This window comes from Triturus cristatus, chromosome 3_1 (assembly GCF_964204655.1).
Source record: "Triturus cristatus chromosome 3_1, aTriCri1.1, whole genome shotgun sequence".
NCBI classification, from domain to species: Eukaryota; Metazoa; Chordata; class Amphibia; order Caudata; family Salamandridae; genus Triturus; species Triturus cristatus.
The window spans coordinates 798,134,848-798,150,822 of NC_140583.1; the positions used below are offsets into that span (position 1 = coordinate 798,134,848).

The window sequence follows — 15,975 nt, forward strand, 5'->3', positions numbered from 1 at the left end:
GGGGAGATAATAAAATGCTCTATGTCAGCTTTTGCATTTAGTAGCAGTTCCTCATGAATTCTGGCTGGTAAATTGCCTTCCCCTGTGCTTGATGGTCTGCCACCCTTTATTAGAGCTTGATATTCCTCATTGTTTAGTAGTGTAAGCTGACCGAGGCTCTCCCACATCTTTAGCAGCAGCTCTTTTGATATGGTAATCTCCTTCTTATCTGAGGAAAACAGCCAATTCATTTGAATAGCTTTTACTTTTTGTTCACAGAACTCTGCAAATCGGTTACACCTAGACTCAGAGAAATCTCCAATTAATTGGTTCGGGCTTCCTTTAGTTCTCTGATTATCTTAAACACCACCTTTGAGATGTTGGATGAATTTACAAGTCATTCTGAAAAAGGAATTGCCTTGACCCACTTAATGGCCTTTTCATATTCTTCTTGCAATCAAGTAATACAATTTCAGCCGCATCCAAGTAATAGCGCTACCAAATGTATTCCAGCTGATGGAGCTTGAAGCGCATTTGCTTCAACTCCTTGTTGAAACAGCTCGTAAGCCTATGCATCCCCATGCCATAAATATTGTTACTGGGGGCCATATGGGCTGCACAATTTCTGAGCTGTTCCTCCTATTGTCTTCATAGGACCTCGGGGGTGCATTCACAATTTAACACATTGGGTTCCTCCTTAGTTCTATCTGCCAAGACCTTAATATCCAGATGTTGCCAATTTCACACTGCTTCATCAGTTTGGGCTTTGGCTTATTGGCTGGAAGAGGTTCAAGCACCCAACTAAAAGGGTTAACAAAGTTGTCCAAGGTACCTTAAATGCTGGCTAAACATGACAGGAATTAATTTCTCAACACACACACTGACGAGCTCCTGACAAGTTCGATGTGTAGGATAGCCGTCTTACAAATTAAAAGTAAACAATGTCGGTAATTCTCTAAAGTTAAGTTGGGCTGTATCAGTTGGCTGATCAATATGTACATTCAGGTCTACAATGATGATATTTCTAATATTTGTGATGCAATGTGGCTTAAATGGGTGCCCAAGCATTCCAACGATGCACTGGGCAACTTTTGGGGGGAGGGGGGTGGAAGAGGTGTGGCGCTGCAGCTAGGGTGACTGACTCCGGAATCTGGGGATCACGGCTCGATCCCCGGCGCCGGCGGCAGATTAGCCCACCACCATGTGACTCTGGGTAATAGCTTGCTTAATCTTCCCGACGACCCCCAGCGCCTAGAGACCCTTACGGGCGATTGTTCGCTCTTTACAAATGTGGATTATTATTATAACAAAGAAGCACACTCCATAGAGATCCTAATGGATCGGTCATCGTCCTCTGCAACGGCACCTGATCATCCTTGTCGCCCACAACTTTCTCACACTGTACTGTTTGCCTGGTAATGAATGCTAGCAACTTCCACTCTTGCACTCTCTATTAGCGATGATCATTCGCAGTTTTGGGGGAGAGTGGTATGCAACATGACGGAGGGAGACCTTACGTTTTCAGAATGGGGCCCTGGCTGGTGCTGTGTGCCTGGAGAGCCTAACCTGGATTAAAACTAAGGGGCTTATTATCAAGACACGGCGTTAAAAGTATCGCCGCTTTAGCGGCAGAAAACTGCCGCTAAATCGGCGATAATGGGCTTGATAATATGCCCTTGAAAATTACCACAGAAGCCCATGTTCTGGTGTCAACCTGTGCTTCTATTGGAATTCTCTGCCGCATAGTATCAAGCTAAAGCGGCGATAATTTTAACGCCGTGCTTGATCATATGCCCCTAAATGAGACCACTGGTGGAAGGTATAGCAGTGTTGTGAACTAATCTGAAGAGAAGCTGCTTCTGAAGTTTACTGAATAGAAAGGAATTTTTAACAATATGTGAAATCTGAACGTGATTTAAATAACTTTCAATCAGAGATAACATAAAATATTAAGTTAATGACAAGGATTTAGGAACATCCTCTCAAGTGTGAAAGTATCTACTAAAATTAGAAGATGTATATGGTAATGCCTAGAAATTTTAGGTAATTTGCTGGCAATGAGAACCATCAGTTTTGAGTATTATGAAGTTTGTCCGTTTTATAAACTGCTCTTAGTACAATGTTAGTAACATGTATGTGTTTAAATTAGGAATCCGAACAATCAGGTCACAAATGCTTTAACCTATGAGTGTTGTAATCTGTTCTGATGGTTTGGAGGCTTTTTTAGCATGACAAAAAGGTTAATACGTTTATTTTGACTCGAAAAGAATGTCAGCTGTTTGTTTTCACGAGTGTATTTCTATAGTCATTGCAATCCGACCCTTTCCGCGCGAGTAAGAGGTGCCAGCCAGGGCACGCGGGCAGTGTGGGGGGTGAGTCGGGGAGGGGGGAGTGGGGTTCGAACGTTGACGGGGGGTGTGGGGGGGGGCAGTGGCGACTCGGGTGGCGGCAGGGGGTGCTCCGGTGAGCCATTGTAGGTATGACGAGTGCAGGACAAGTAGGAAGCAGGAGACTGGACTGGGGCCTTTGCTGTCGGGTGTGCCCGATCCACCCCAAAAAATATTTTAAACATTTTGCCAAGTTTCAAATCGTCTGTCATTGAAACTACATCGTCCATGTAAGGCTGCTCAGTATATCGACCTCAGAAGGTTGGGAAGATGAGTCGCCTTCGGCAGGATTTCTACTCATGACCTGCAGGTGGCAACCGATGTCAGTGGCAAGCGTTTAACTCATCGTGTCAACGTGCCAACATTTACAGTGCCTTTTGCAGAGAACCTACTCCTTCAGGCAGGGCAGCGGCAGCTGTTTGCTCTTCTGTGAAAGAAAACTCAGCTTCATATATGAAGATCTGTGGCTTTATAGTCTTTAGTTTCATATGCCAAAAAAGCGCTTCAACACCCCATCAGGGGTAACAAGCGCTATAATGCAAACCTTTTTCTGTCTTCTATCCCTCCGCTATCCTTCTCAATCCAAATAACTGACTAATATCCACCACTCAAATTACTTTCATATTCACTACACTAATTCACCGCTAATGCTTTATGGGTTCCAGAGTAGCGTGCTTCGCCGAAAAAGGGCTTCAACGCCTTGTCAAGGATAGTAGGCACTATATAGATGAAATTACAATACAATAAAATATTCTGCTACCCAGTGCCACCCACTCTTCTGTTTCTCTCGCACATACTCTCATCGCCTACTGTATAAATTGTCGCCGCAGCTGCCCCTTGCATTTGTAATAATCAATAAACACTGCCTCTGTCCTCGAGGATGGTCCAGGTTCATCTCTTATCTCATCATCCCTCGTGCTGTTCATTGCCATGAACTCTTTGGAAGGTTCTAAATCCATGAAAGATCCTAAACAGGTGAAATAAAGGTGTTTACTTGTAAAAGCAGCTCTCCCCCATCAGGGTATTTTTTCAGATGTCTCTGTGATTTACCTAAAATTTCACTCTTCCTATTTTTCTGATGAAAACCAAAATGGTTCCCAGTTTTGTGTTTTTTCATTGTCTTCATGCAACAGGGCTTTTGCCTCTCTGTCCCTTGAGTCTGACATACTAAACATGCTTTACTGTTAGTGTTTTAAGATTCATTCATTTGCAGAAGGGACTATTGTAATGTGGTGGTGATTTGGGAGAAATATTGCTATAGGTTGAATACTATGCTGTTTGTGACAGTGTTTTTGATTCATTGTCCGTTGTTCACTTATGTCAGCAGCTGAATCAAGTTAGGGTTATGTTATGTTCCTTCCTTGTCGTGGGGTTGCTAGGCAATGTACTAGGCTGTGTTCTAGCACTAGAATGTGGTCACTGTGTGGAGTCACTTTTACTGCTGGACAGGGTGTTGTATAGACGTTACTACTGGTGGCTCCAGACAATAAACTTGTGTGCTTGAACCTCTGCTCTGCCCTATCGTCAGTACAACACAAACTAGGACACACGCCGAGGAAAGACAGATATATATTTTATTTTCTCTACGTCCAGGCCTTGCTCTGTATTCATGCATCACAACACTATGATGCACTGTTTAAAACCGGCCAGAGTCTCTTCAAAAGCAGGTGAAAGAAATGCCAGGAATGTCTCCTCTGCCCTCTGCCTGTCCCAGTGATTCATGGGTAAAGATTGATTGCACCTACAGTGCCCTTATTTATGAGTTTGAGTGAGATGGCCCAGCACCGCCCACAGGATCCACATTCATAGAGCGTAGTAAACATCACTTACACAAAGCACTGCATGCACACAGAGTACACAAAACTGGTCATCATCATTTAACGTAGCTTTATTTCGGTTACAAACCTTAAAAAGCACAAGTAAAAATCTCATATAAGACAATTACATAATCATATTATCTAAAAACAGTTAAAAACCTTCAAAATCATTTTCATGGTTCCTTAGCATGCAACAATGAATTCAAAAGCCAATATCAGATGGAAAGTACCAACAACCTTGCAGAACATAAATTCTCATCATCATAAAATTTCCAGGGCTGCATTTTTAGTTCAATCGCAATGCAGCTATACAGCCCGCAATCTTTTAATTTGTAAAAAGTGCAACGGTGCAGTAGACTTAGATCACTAGCCTTTTTCCCTATGTGCTAAGTTCGTCAAGTCAGAGGCTTCCTATATACATTTTAAGATACATTTTATACGATTGAGATTCGTGTTTTAAAAAAAAAAAAGATTCAAATCTACAGTAGTTTGAGCAATCTGCGGAAAGATTGCACGAAAAAGCTACTTTTTCGACTATTCATTGCAAATTTGGTATGCCTTAAAGGTTCATGCCATTCTTTTCCGAGCAAACCCAACTGCAAGCAAATAATGGCTTACATTGAAAACCATGCACTGGGAAATGTCTGTTTTGAGGGGTCCTTAGTGAATCTTGATATTTCCTAAATCCTAAATTGTGGCATATGGAATGGATCCATTTCCTTCTAGGGTTTGCCTAGGTAGAGCAAACGGATCATATGTGCGCCTGATTTTCTTTGGTGTGTAAATTACAAAAATTACAGTTTGTGCGCACCAAGTCACGCTTATCCAGCTCGATGTATACTCTCTGGTTTGAAGAATGTCATAACGGAATTTCAAATAAAGTGATTTGGCCATTTGGGGTAGATCATCATCCAGAAAAATTCAAAATGTGGAATAGGCTTAAATAAAAGAAATTGATCAGTCGGTCTAGTTGGTCTGCAGTTCTGCTGAAGTAAGGTAGTCACAAAACCCCAATAAATCTGCATTAACTGCCTTTTCGAGTGTGCTGTCAAATCTTGGCGGTGACTCCTTAAAGAGCTGAGACCCAATTTGGCAAACCAGGGCTCAACATGTCAGGCCCCAGTAAAACTATGAGATTCATCTATCTCCAGAAGTTCCATTAACCCATCCCTATAACAACTAGGTTTTTGTGTGGTCCATAATCTCACCCAGAATAATAAGGTAAAACTAGTCCAAGAAAAGCACAAAGCACAACCGCCGTGCAGATCGCTTCACACACAGAGCAGAACATCCCGCAAGCAGTAAGTGCCTGATTATGAGTTAAGCCGTTATTTATCGCCTCTAATAAATAACAATACAACGAGGTACATTATTTATCGGGCATGATAAAAAAACACCTGTTAAGAGTTCATGAGGAGTAACATGCAGATTTTGGTGTTTTCCAACCCATGTGTAAACAGTGGTTATTGCATAGGTCTCAATATTACGAGCACCTCGGAATCAGGCCCTGAGTGTAGGAGCTATTTAATGCACCTGATAAATAGCGCCTATTACGAGTTTATGGGGAATAACATCTGCATGAAATGGTAAATACTGTATGCTTTTCCCCCTTTAAATTTCGGCAGGTATGACCTGCCGAAATGTAACAAGCCTTTAGGTATTTAACACATCTGATCATTATCGGATATGTTAAATACCTTTTAACTTGTAATTCCAAACTGTGCATAAACAGGGTTTTACACATGGGTCAGAATACACCAAACACATCATAATCAGGTCCTAAGTGTGATAAAATGCTGTTCTGCAGAGTTTGCAGCCTGCAGCTTCCGAAAAAGGTGATGATGTTGAGCCATAGTTGTCGATGAAGACATTGACATGTCATTGATTGGTTGATCGGGTCTGTGCATCCAAAGATGACTGAGTAGTCTGATTAGGGCATTTAACATCCTGTCATACGTCGGGCAAACATATGATGTCACTGTTGATGATATGCATGTAGCTCTGGACCTGTGCAGCTCATGCTTTCTTTGAGCCTCAGCAGAACGCCTCGCCTCGGAGGTTTCGCAGCCATTGTGAATGAGGCTGTGCCATGCTGGACAGCTCAGGGCAATGGTTTTCCAGTTAGCGGAGTTGATCTCGAGGGACTTCAGGGAGGCCTTCAACATGTCCTTGAACCGCTTCTTTGGTCCTCCATGAGAGCGCTTTTCCTGAGTGTGTTCTCCATAGAAGAGCTGCTTGGGGAAGCGCTCGTCTGACACTCTGACAACACACCCAGCTCAACTAGTCTGGGCTTTCATCAGCAGTGTATGAACTGACAGCAGACTAGCTCTAGAAAGGACTTCAGTATACAGCACTTTGTCCTGCTATCTGAGCCTCAGAAGCTAGTGCAGACAGGACAAGCACAGCATACTTAATTGGAGCAAAGCACAGCGCACTGCATTCACAAAGAGATCAGACTGCACCCGCATCCATGAAGAGTGCTGCGCACAGCATTAGCACACAGCACAGTACGCTTTATCCACGAAGCGCTCAGCAAGCTGCCCCCAAGCAGAGCAGATATCACTGCATCTATACAAAATGCACTGCACTGCACTGAAACCACAGAACGTTCTACATTGTATTGTAATGCAACATTTATATAGCGCTTACAACACCTATGTTGGGCGCTGAAGCCCTTGTCTGTATGGGTAGCACCACGCATTGAATCCACACAGACCCCTGCATCAACACACAGCACAGAATAGAATGTCCACACTAAAGACAGTACAGGTGCATATACACAGAACAGACCACAATTCATTCACACAGAGGACAGTTTAAGACATCCAAGCAAAGTTAAAAATAATGCATCCACGCAGAGCTGCATTCAAGCAATGTACAACACACTGCCCTCAAACAAAGCACAGACCAGTGCATTCTCATAGACAACGTAGCCCAGCATGCTCACAGAGCAAATCACACTGCAGCCAGCATACCACACAGCCGAGGGAATCCACAGAAAGCACATCACATTACATCTGTACAGAGCACCACAGCTTGGACCCACCAAAGTGCACCACACCTCATCGACTCAATGTGCAGCAGAGAAAAATCATACCGAAGATATGGTGCTACTTCAGAATAGTGCATAACAGCCAGCATATACATCGAAAACAGGACACACAATTAACTCTTTACTGCACATTGTAAAAACAGCACTCTTTATTACACTTGAGTACTCCCTACCTTCATTGATACAGGACAAAGTAATTGACATCCTCACTGAACCTAGTACACAGCAGACTGTCCTACATTCACACAAACTACAGCACAGTCCTCTACAGACCCCATAGCACTCTGAATCCACAGAGGTATCATTACACAATATCCACATAGAGTGGAGCATTATTCCAAGCATTGCATAGTTTAGGCAATCCACAGTACACAGCACAGATAATCCGTATGGATCACGATAAATTAATTCCACACATATCTCAACTTGTCCACACAGGGCCGAGTGCAATGAAGCCACATAAGGTACAGTATGCCGCATTTTACACAGCACTGCATACTGCATCGGTAAAGACTGCATTACTGTATATCCACATAGAGCGGTGCACTCTGCATCCACCCACAATACAGTGCACTGCGTCCACATGGAGTACAGCACACTGCATTCAGACAGTACACAGCATCCATAAAGAATACACTGCATTCTGTGCCCTTAAAGACAGCACTTGGCAAATATTTAGAAAACAGCAGAGCGCATTCATTCAGATTACAACACGGTGCGTCTGCTCAAAGCTTAGTACAGTGCAGCTACACACAGAGTGGCATGTTGTATGACCAAGGAGAACATAACAGTGCATCCAGACATAGCCTGATGCATCCACACAGATTGCAGCACCTTGTTTGTATTCCCACACAGCCCTATATACTCAGTCTAGAGAGCCCAACACACTCCATCTACACAGCACTATACATCCACACAGAGCACAACATGTGGCATTGACATATGGAACAGCACGTTTCATTTGCATAGTAAACAGCACACAGCACAAACAATGAACACAGGATATTTAATCCAAGGCACACAGCACAGTGCATCACACAAAGAGTGCACTGCATCCACAGATTGTGCTCCACGCACATAGAGTTCAGTGCATCCACTCAGAGCACAGCGTACTGTAAACACACAAGGCTATCCACAAAGGTAACTTGCACCTGTAAGTAAATTGCATGAGTAAGTTTACTCGTACACTTTTGAGTGACTTTACTATTTTTGGCTACTCCTCATTTCTGAAAGTATTGTTAATCAAAAGTATAGACTTATGTGCTGCCACCCCTTGAACAGGAGATAGAGACAAATATACGAGTGTAAGTTACTACAGCCAAAACAGAGCTGTGGTAAGCCCAGCACCACACATGGCCAACCACTGATAATGCAATACACTTCCAAAGAAAATAATAGGGGTACCACATGCCAATCAAATGAATTTCTAAGCAACCCAAGAGTGCCCGTCATTTGAGTCTACCCCTTGAGTGGATCTGCAGCTACTTGGTAGAACACAGGGGGGAAAAATAGATAGATAGATAGATTTATTTTAATGTTACATTTTTTAATATAATTAAACATAAATATTATTATAAATGATTAAATAATTGAATCATCTTTTTTAAATGTAAACATGACTGGAACTTTAATTTAACAAAAAGTAATAAAATGAATTTAAGTTAGTTCTATACACCACCTTTTGTCATTTTTAATATGAAATAAATCAATTTAAGCGCTTTTAAATTAATAAAATATTTAATTCAAATTAAGTGAATAGTGATGCAACATTTTATATTTTGTTCTACTTTTATATGTAAAATTAATTTACATGAATATTTAACTTTAAAAAAACAGGGTTGGGCCAATTCCCACATGCAATTCTGTGGTCAGCAGGTGAAAAATGTGAGGTATAGCACTGAGTTGTACCAGGTGTCTTCTTGCACCCTTTAATACTTGGATTTACACAGCCTGGCATCTCCTGTGGAGATACAATGCAGAAAAAGTCAGAGACCATGCCTAAGTGGGACTCTTGCAAGCTTTGGGTGCTCTGCAAAACAGAGACTTGGGGGCATATTATCAAGCCAGGCGTTAAAATTATTGCCGCTTTAGCGGCTGAAAACTGCCACTAAAGCGGTGATAATGGGCTTGATAATGTGCTCTATGGAATTCCAATTGAAGCCCATGTTAGATGTCCTTCACATCTAACATGGGCTTCAATTGGAATTCCATAGAGCATATTATCAAGCCCATTATCGCCGTTTTAGCTGCAGTTTTCTGCCGCTAAGGTGGCGATAATTTTATCGCCTGGCTTGATAATATGCCCCAATGTGTGTAATTTAGAATTTGACAGTTGTTGGACATCCATCCTATATTGGCAGATCTTCGGTCCACCCCATGGCCGGACTGGCCGTAGCGGGCATCGGGGGTTTTCTCGGGAGGCTGGAAGGGTGGGGGCTGGTTTTTCAGCAGCGGGGGCTGGTTTTGTTACTGGGGGCCGGGTTTGCACCGCACTGCTATATTGGCCTCCAGCAACAAAAGCAGCAGTGCACAATTGCACATCCCCAACCCTGGGGACTGGTCCACCAAATTGCCAGGGCTGGTTTAGGTTCCCAGTCAGGCCCTAGGCCGTCCTCTTTAGAGGATGTATCCAGGCGTGTCCCACGTTCACTAAACTCTAAATAAGATCCTATTACCTTAATCTTGATTCTAATCAAACCCAGCCATGATTTAAATGTGTGCAGATTTTTTCTCTGCAAGATTACCTTTTTTTCTACAGAGTTTTTCTGTTAATAATGAGAAATATATGCAGATTTTTCCTCATCAGGTTGGCTTGTGGTGACTTAAATTTTCACACATTTGTGCGAAAATAGTTATATTTTGCAACAATTTCAATAATCATAAAATCGCGAAGTTTCCCAGAGAATCTCGAGAAGCTTGGTAGGGTTTCCTTCCCTTTCAACTCCGCATTGCGAGAGCGCGTGGAAATCGCCTAGGGAGAAGAACCATGTTCAAGCTTCTGTGAGCTCTGCAGCAGAGCAGGAGGCACAGACATTTTGACTCCGACTGATGACAGGAAGGTTACACCGATCCCCATGAGAAAGTCCTTCCCTCCACCGACACTAAAGTGCTTTTCCCAATGAGTGCAGTTAGGTTTTCTGTGCCAGGATACATGAAAACACTACTTGGAGACATTGAAAGGAAGAAGTCATCGAAAATGAGTTGACAGAGTGTCTTTCAGATCCTGCATGAGCTAATTACGCCACGAAGCGAATCAATCATATACAGCGGAGCCTCTTTCCTAGGTCGTTTGTTTCTGAATTTATACTGAGTGAGGATGAAACGAGAGACCACGAGGAAAGGGTCTTCTGGTGACACTCACTGGCCATAAAAAATTGACTCGAGCACCTGCCGGAAGGGCGGGGCTGCCAGGCAATTACTGACAGCGGGATACGGCTTTAGATCAAGGGGACACGGGGACAGACTGGCACACACTTTCCTTCAAGCATACATGCTTGGTTGCTGCGGAAAACCGTATGTTACCATACTTCGTTTCTCTTCAGAATTCTCTTTCAAATATGTGGTCTCCTGTTAATACATTTGCAAAAGTGTATATTTTTTGACCTAATAGTAAAAATCCTTTGTTATTCGTATTCTTTCGGTGCATGCGACACGCGACTCGGATTGCGTCATTACGCTGTCAGTGCAGCGCGTCTGAGGGTCGCATGGCTGTGCCTCTGTGAGGTAAGCAGCCTTTGCAGGTCGTTTCCGCGCTGTTAGACAGGGGTCTTAGAGAAAATTGGCTAAAAATAGAAGTCAGTGCCTGACAGGTCTGTAGTTTAACCTGTAGGATGCGTGGATGATTAAAGGCATATAAAGAAAGGGCCCCTTGGCGTTTCCTGGCAGGTGAGTGAGCGCCTCTCAGGGCCTAGAGAGGTCTGCGCCAGAGCAGCCGCGTGTCAGGCACACCTGACACAGGGCAGACTGTCCCCGCTCCGTAACGGCGCGTGAGAGGCACCGGCCTGCCGGGGGTTCTCGACTTTAATTACACCTCTGACCCAGAGGGGGGTCAGGGCACAGAGTCTGTCTCGTCACTGAGTAGACATACATTGTCGCACACCGGCTCCTACTTACCCGATGCGGAATCTTCCAAACAGCTGCTGCAGTCTGACACACAGCAAAGAGGGATGAGGGGTGGGTGGACGATGGGTGGGGGTTGTTGGGCAGGGGGAGGGAGAAGACGCCTTCTGCTCTCCATAAGGCCAAGGGTTCCCTTATTATACCAGGGGTGGAGCTTGGTCATTAAGATTGGGGTCCTGTAAACGTCAGATTAATGCGGATTGTTAGGAGTACTGAGAGAAACATTTAGTAAAATTATTTTTTATAGGACTTTAAAAACAGATGAGAGTGTGTTCATGCAAAAATCCGTGGTGAAATCCGACAGACACCTCATTACACCCAACTGAAAGACCCTGTACCCAATTATTCACCAGAAAATACATTTATTAGGCGGGTGTAATACCCCAAACACCGCCCCACCCTGCCCCCTCCCCCCACTCCAAGAGATTGAACACAAGCAGCAGAAAGAGGGCAAATTAGATTCACAGTGGCAGATTTACGAGGAAGTGCCGCAGCGCGGCAACGCAAGCCCTTTGGCTGCGCCATGCTGCGGCACTCGCAAAGCACAGGAATGCAACATATTTACAATAAAATGTAGCATTCCTCTGCTCTCCCCTGCGCAGGCGCACAAACAGCTGCCATGCGCCGGCGCAGGCACAGCTGCCATGCGCCGGCGCAGGCACACCTGCAAGGATGCCTGCATCATGGGGAGATTGTTTTTGAAAAACAATCACTACAGGCATTTTCCTCTTTCAATGCGTGCTGTAGAATGCAGCACACATTGAAAGAGAAAACAAGCATTGGCATAGCCAATAGGTCTCGCCTTTGGGACCTTATAAGTATTTAATTATGCAGCACAATATCCTTGGTGCAACATCAACTGTTGCATGGCTAAACACTTATAATGTCCCATTCATTCCTTTTTTATTTTGTGCATTATGTAGCGCGAATGAAGGTATCAAAGCACTTTACATAAGTACTAGTTCCATTACAGAAATCTGCCCGGTGGGTGATAATGTGCTGCATGGCTAAACACTTATAAGGTCCCTAAGGCGAGACCTATTGGCTATGCCAATGTTTGTTTTCTGACTGCAGTTTTTTTGTAAAAAACGTCCTCTGGGAGAAACATTTTTATCTCTGAACTTATAGTTCACACTTCTACTTCAGATCACATACATTTGGATTCAATCATACAGACACCATCCATACCATGAGTCTACTAAGCATTGGCACACAAACCTGTGGTGGATAGAGTAATGGCTGACATTTATTAAACCACTATGATTTTTAAAAACATTACATAATAAAAAGAACAATTTTATCAAGAAAATCACAATAAGACAATTGCAATACAATCAATATAAAAACGAATGGGTCCTGGATAAAAATACAGAAAAATACAAACAAATGTATTTTGCACAAGAGTTTACAAACAGACAACAATCTTTGTCATTGATTGCCACAATCAAAAAACTATTTTTTTTACCCCATACACCTTGATGCCTTACATGTCATATACATCTAAGGTAATGTTCAAGCACATAGATTGGTGGCTACAATAATAGCTTTGACGCGTTTCGAAGGTTTGTTCACATAACACCTTCTTTTTCAAGACTGTGGTATAATGACTCCCGTTCTTTTAAAAATTTGAGGCGATATAAACCCAGCCTGCCTTAGGATCACATGGACGGAAAAATCCCTGTACTGCTTCTTGTAAAAGCTTCCCCGTATCTCAATTCTTTGTCAAATTTTGCGGGAACGAGCGTATAATACACAGCGATGGACTAGCCTTAATCTCGTGGTCCTTGCACCCGCATTGGTCTAGTTATCCACTTGTTTTAGAACCATATTTTACGGCCACCAGAGTGAATATCCTCTACTCTTTATGGGCCCGACCTAAGAGACCGTATTATGTGCGTTTCTTTCCTGATGAGGAGCCTTTATATTTTCTCTGGCTCTTTCTAATATTTATTATGAAGACCGGCGGCGATTCGTTACATCCGTCCTGGTGCCGTATTTCTAATTTTTTTTACTGCAGAGACAGCACGCACATGGATGTGCGCTGCTCACACAGCTCACTTCTCACTAGTGGAGAAGTTACAGCATTACGTCATGCCAGCTGAGTGTTGTAGGGGAAGGGAAATCCTTTAAAGAGAGTCATTTTCTCTTTGGATTTCCCTTCTCTTTTTGAAACGCTGGAGCAGCAACATTGTCGTGGTGTCACCAGGGCTTTAAGTGGAAGCTTTTTGAATATTATAAACAAGCCATAGTTGCTGCTTATTTATCTTATGCAACTAACAACCATTGACAAAGCCAATAGTCCTGACGTGTTGTAGGTATGATGTTACTTGTTGTATCATATATCTAGATTCAATGACAGAAACAGCAAAATACAAGCCGAGCGGCACACTATGCTAAGCACAGATTTTTAGCTTACGTGTTTTGAGCCACGCCCTTAATTACATTGGCCATGCCCCTTTGAGAGACCCCCCCCCCCCCAGTTTTCTCATACCACTTAAAGCCTTGGCATTAAGTGCTAGCGGCAATCTGTCATGTCTATTTACCCCCCCCCCCCCCAGACTGTGTCTCTAGATTCCAGTGTCTGCACACCAGTGCCTGTAACGGTACCAGTGTGTCTAACTCCCAGTGTCAGTCTATCCCTGCCTGTTACTGTCCCTGTGTGTCTAAGTCCCGGTGTGTCTATCTGTGCCTGCTACTGTACCTGTGTGTCTAAGTCCCAGAGTCACTCTGTGTTTTCCTGTACCTGTGTGCCAAAGTCGCAGTCTATCAATGCCCCCCCCCCCCGGACCCCCCTCTCATTAGAGTGTGCCTGTGGCTCTCGTGAGCGCAGCACCGCTGCCTCCGGGCCTTTCACAACCTCAGAAGCTCACACTCATTCTTCACTCGAGCCCGCCTCGCGCAGGGCAGTTCTGCCTGCCAGTCCCTTCACCCCTGAAACAGAGGGGAGCAGGGGTGTGGTGAGAAGGTGGAAGAGGAATGTAAGAAGGACGGCTTCGGAACGGGGACTGCAAAAGAGCTTGGTGACTCATCCCTGCAAAACGAGGAATAACAGGCGGGTGGGAGAACACTAAACTACAAAATGCAAGCAAATGCAATGTTTACATTACATGTCCTACACAGATTCATTTATTGTATTGAAACAGAGTAACTAAATTTAGATGCCAATGTAACCTATCCGCAAATTAGGTTGAACATTAAATATTTCCTATGGCACTATAAATCATCAGGAAGTGCAATTCTGCATGCGTCCATTTTCTGATGTCTGCCCATACTACTACGAAAAAAAATTGTGCCCAAAAAGTCAATACGTAAATGTAGGTGTTTGAAAATATTGTGACAACACATCCTGAACAGCGATTTAGAAACTACGATGCATTTGCACCCGCTCACCCGTCTTATAGTTAAGAATTCCGAAAACGTGTTGATTTTCAAATAAAAACACACTACGAATGTCGTGGGGACCCTAACAAGTCTGAGAATGCCACATACACTAAAGGGCAACAGAAGACGTGTGCACGAAATGGGACCGCAAATATCGATGCGCCTCAGATCCAAAAGAAGGCATAAAGTTAACAAACGATTATGACATTAAAGTGTACAAGGTATGTGTCCTGGCCGAGCAACCATATAAAGACCAACACTTGTCAGAAAGACTCCTGCGTGCCAAAACGGAAATGCTCAAACAGGGGCGCCAATACTTAAGAACGAAACAACATTATGCATCACATCATACTGTTCAGAAGAGGGGATCAGCGGATGAAAAGATAGGAGTTCTTCGATTCTGCGCTGCCATCCACAAGCCACAAATCTGAAATACATATAGCAATTAGCCAGTTTAGTTTCACAGAGGGAGCAGTGGGGCAGCGGAGCGCCCCTCCAGAAACTAGGAAAAACACTCACTCCAAGTTTCAGGGGAAGCCGCGCCGGAAACGAGCTAAGGATCTGGTGAGGCTCTAACAGCCCGTGCACGAACTGAGCTGTGACAATAGTTGGAATGTAAATCGTGCAACAAGCATTGTTTGAAAATATGATGGTCTCTTCAAAATTGAAAAAGATATTTAACATGTAGAAGCATTTGACCTCAGTACACAAGATTATTTCTGAACAGCGCAGTCCCCAGCCTCAACTCGTGTTTTGAAAGTTGCTCTCATACCTGACAACGAAGAAAAATCCCGGCAGTGGTGCGCGCGCAAGCACGCTTGTGCCCGCCGCTGCAGGAGGAAAACAGATGGCAGGCTGCGCGTAACCGCAAGCCGTAGGCCGTGGGCGGCTACAATTCAAGGCAAAGGTGGGACATGCACCCGCCTTTGCCCAAACGCGTGCTGTCTTTTTTCGAAAGAGGCACGCAAAGACCAATAAGAAAAAGACTAAAAAAAGAACACATGTACGAGCGTGCAAAAGGTCTGGAGTGATTCCAAGAGGTCCTTTTTCCTAGAGCAGTGTATGCGCGCTGCCTAGGCGAGACCTAAAAACGAGGAGAAATGAATATATTTCTCCTCGTTGCGCCTCCCTAGCATTCAGATGCATTTCCAGGTTTACGATTTCTCGTAAATCTGGAAATGTGTCTGGTTCCATGGGTGTTGCATGGGAACACCCACAGCAACACCCATGAAACGCCCCT

At 43.8% G+C, this 15,975-nt stretch overlaps 1 protein-coding gene across 1 annotated transcript in view; it reads left to right on the forward strand.

The window, feature by feature from the left end:
- DRC11 (dynein regulatory complex subunit 11) overlaps positions 1 to 15,975 on the forward strand; it is a 952,572-nt gene that overhangs the window by 646,565 nt on the left and 290,032 nt on the right. The gene's annotated exons all lie outside the window — the stretch shown is intronic.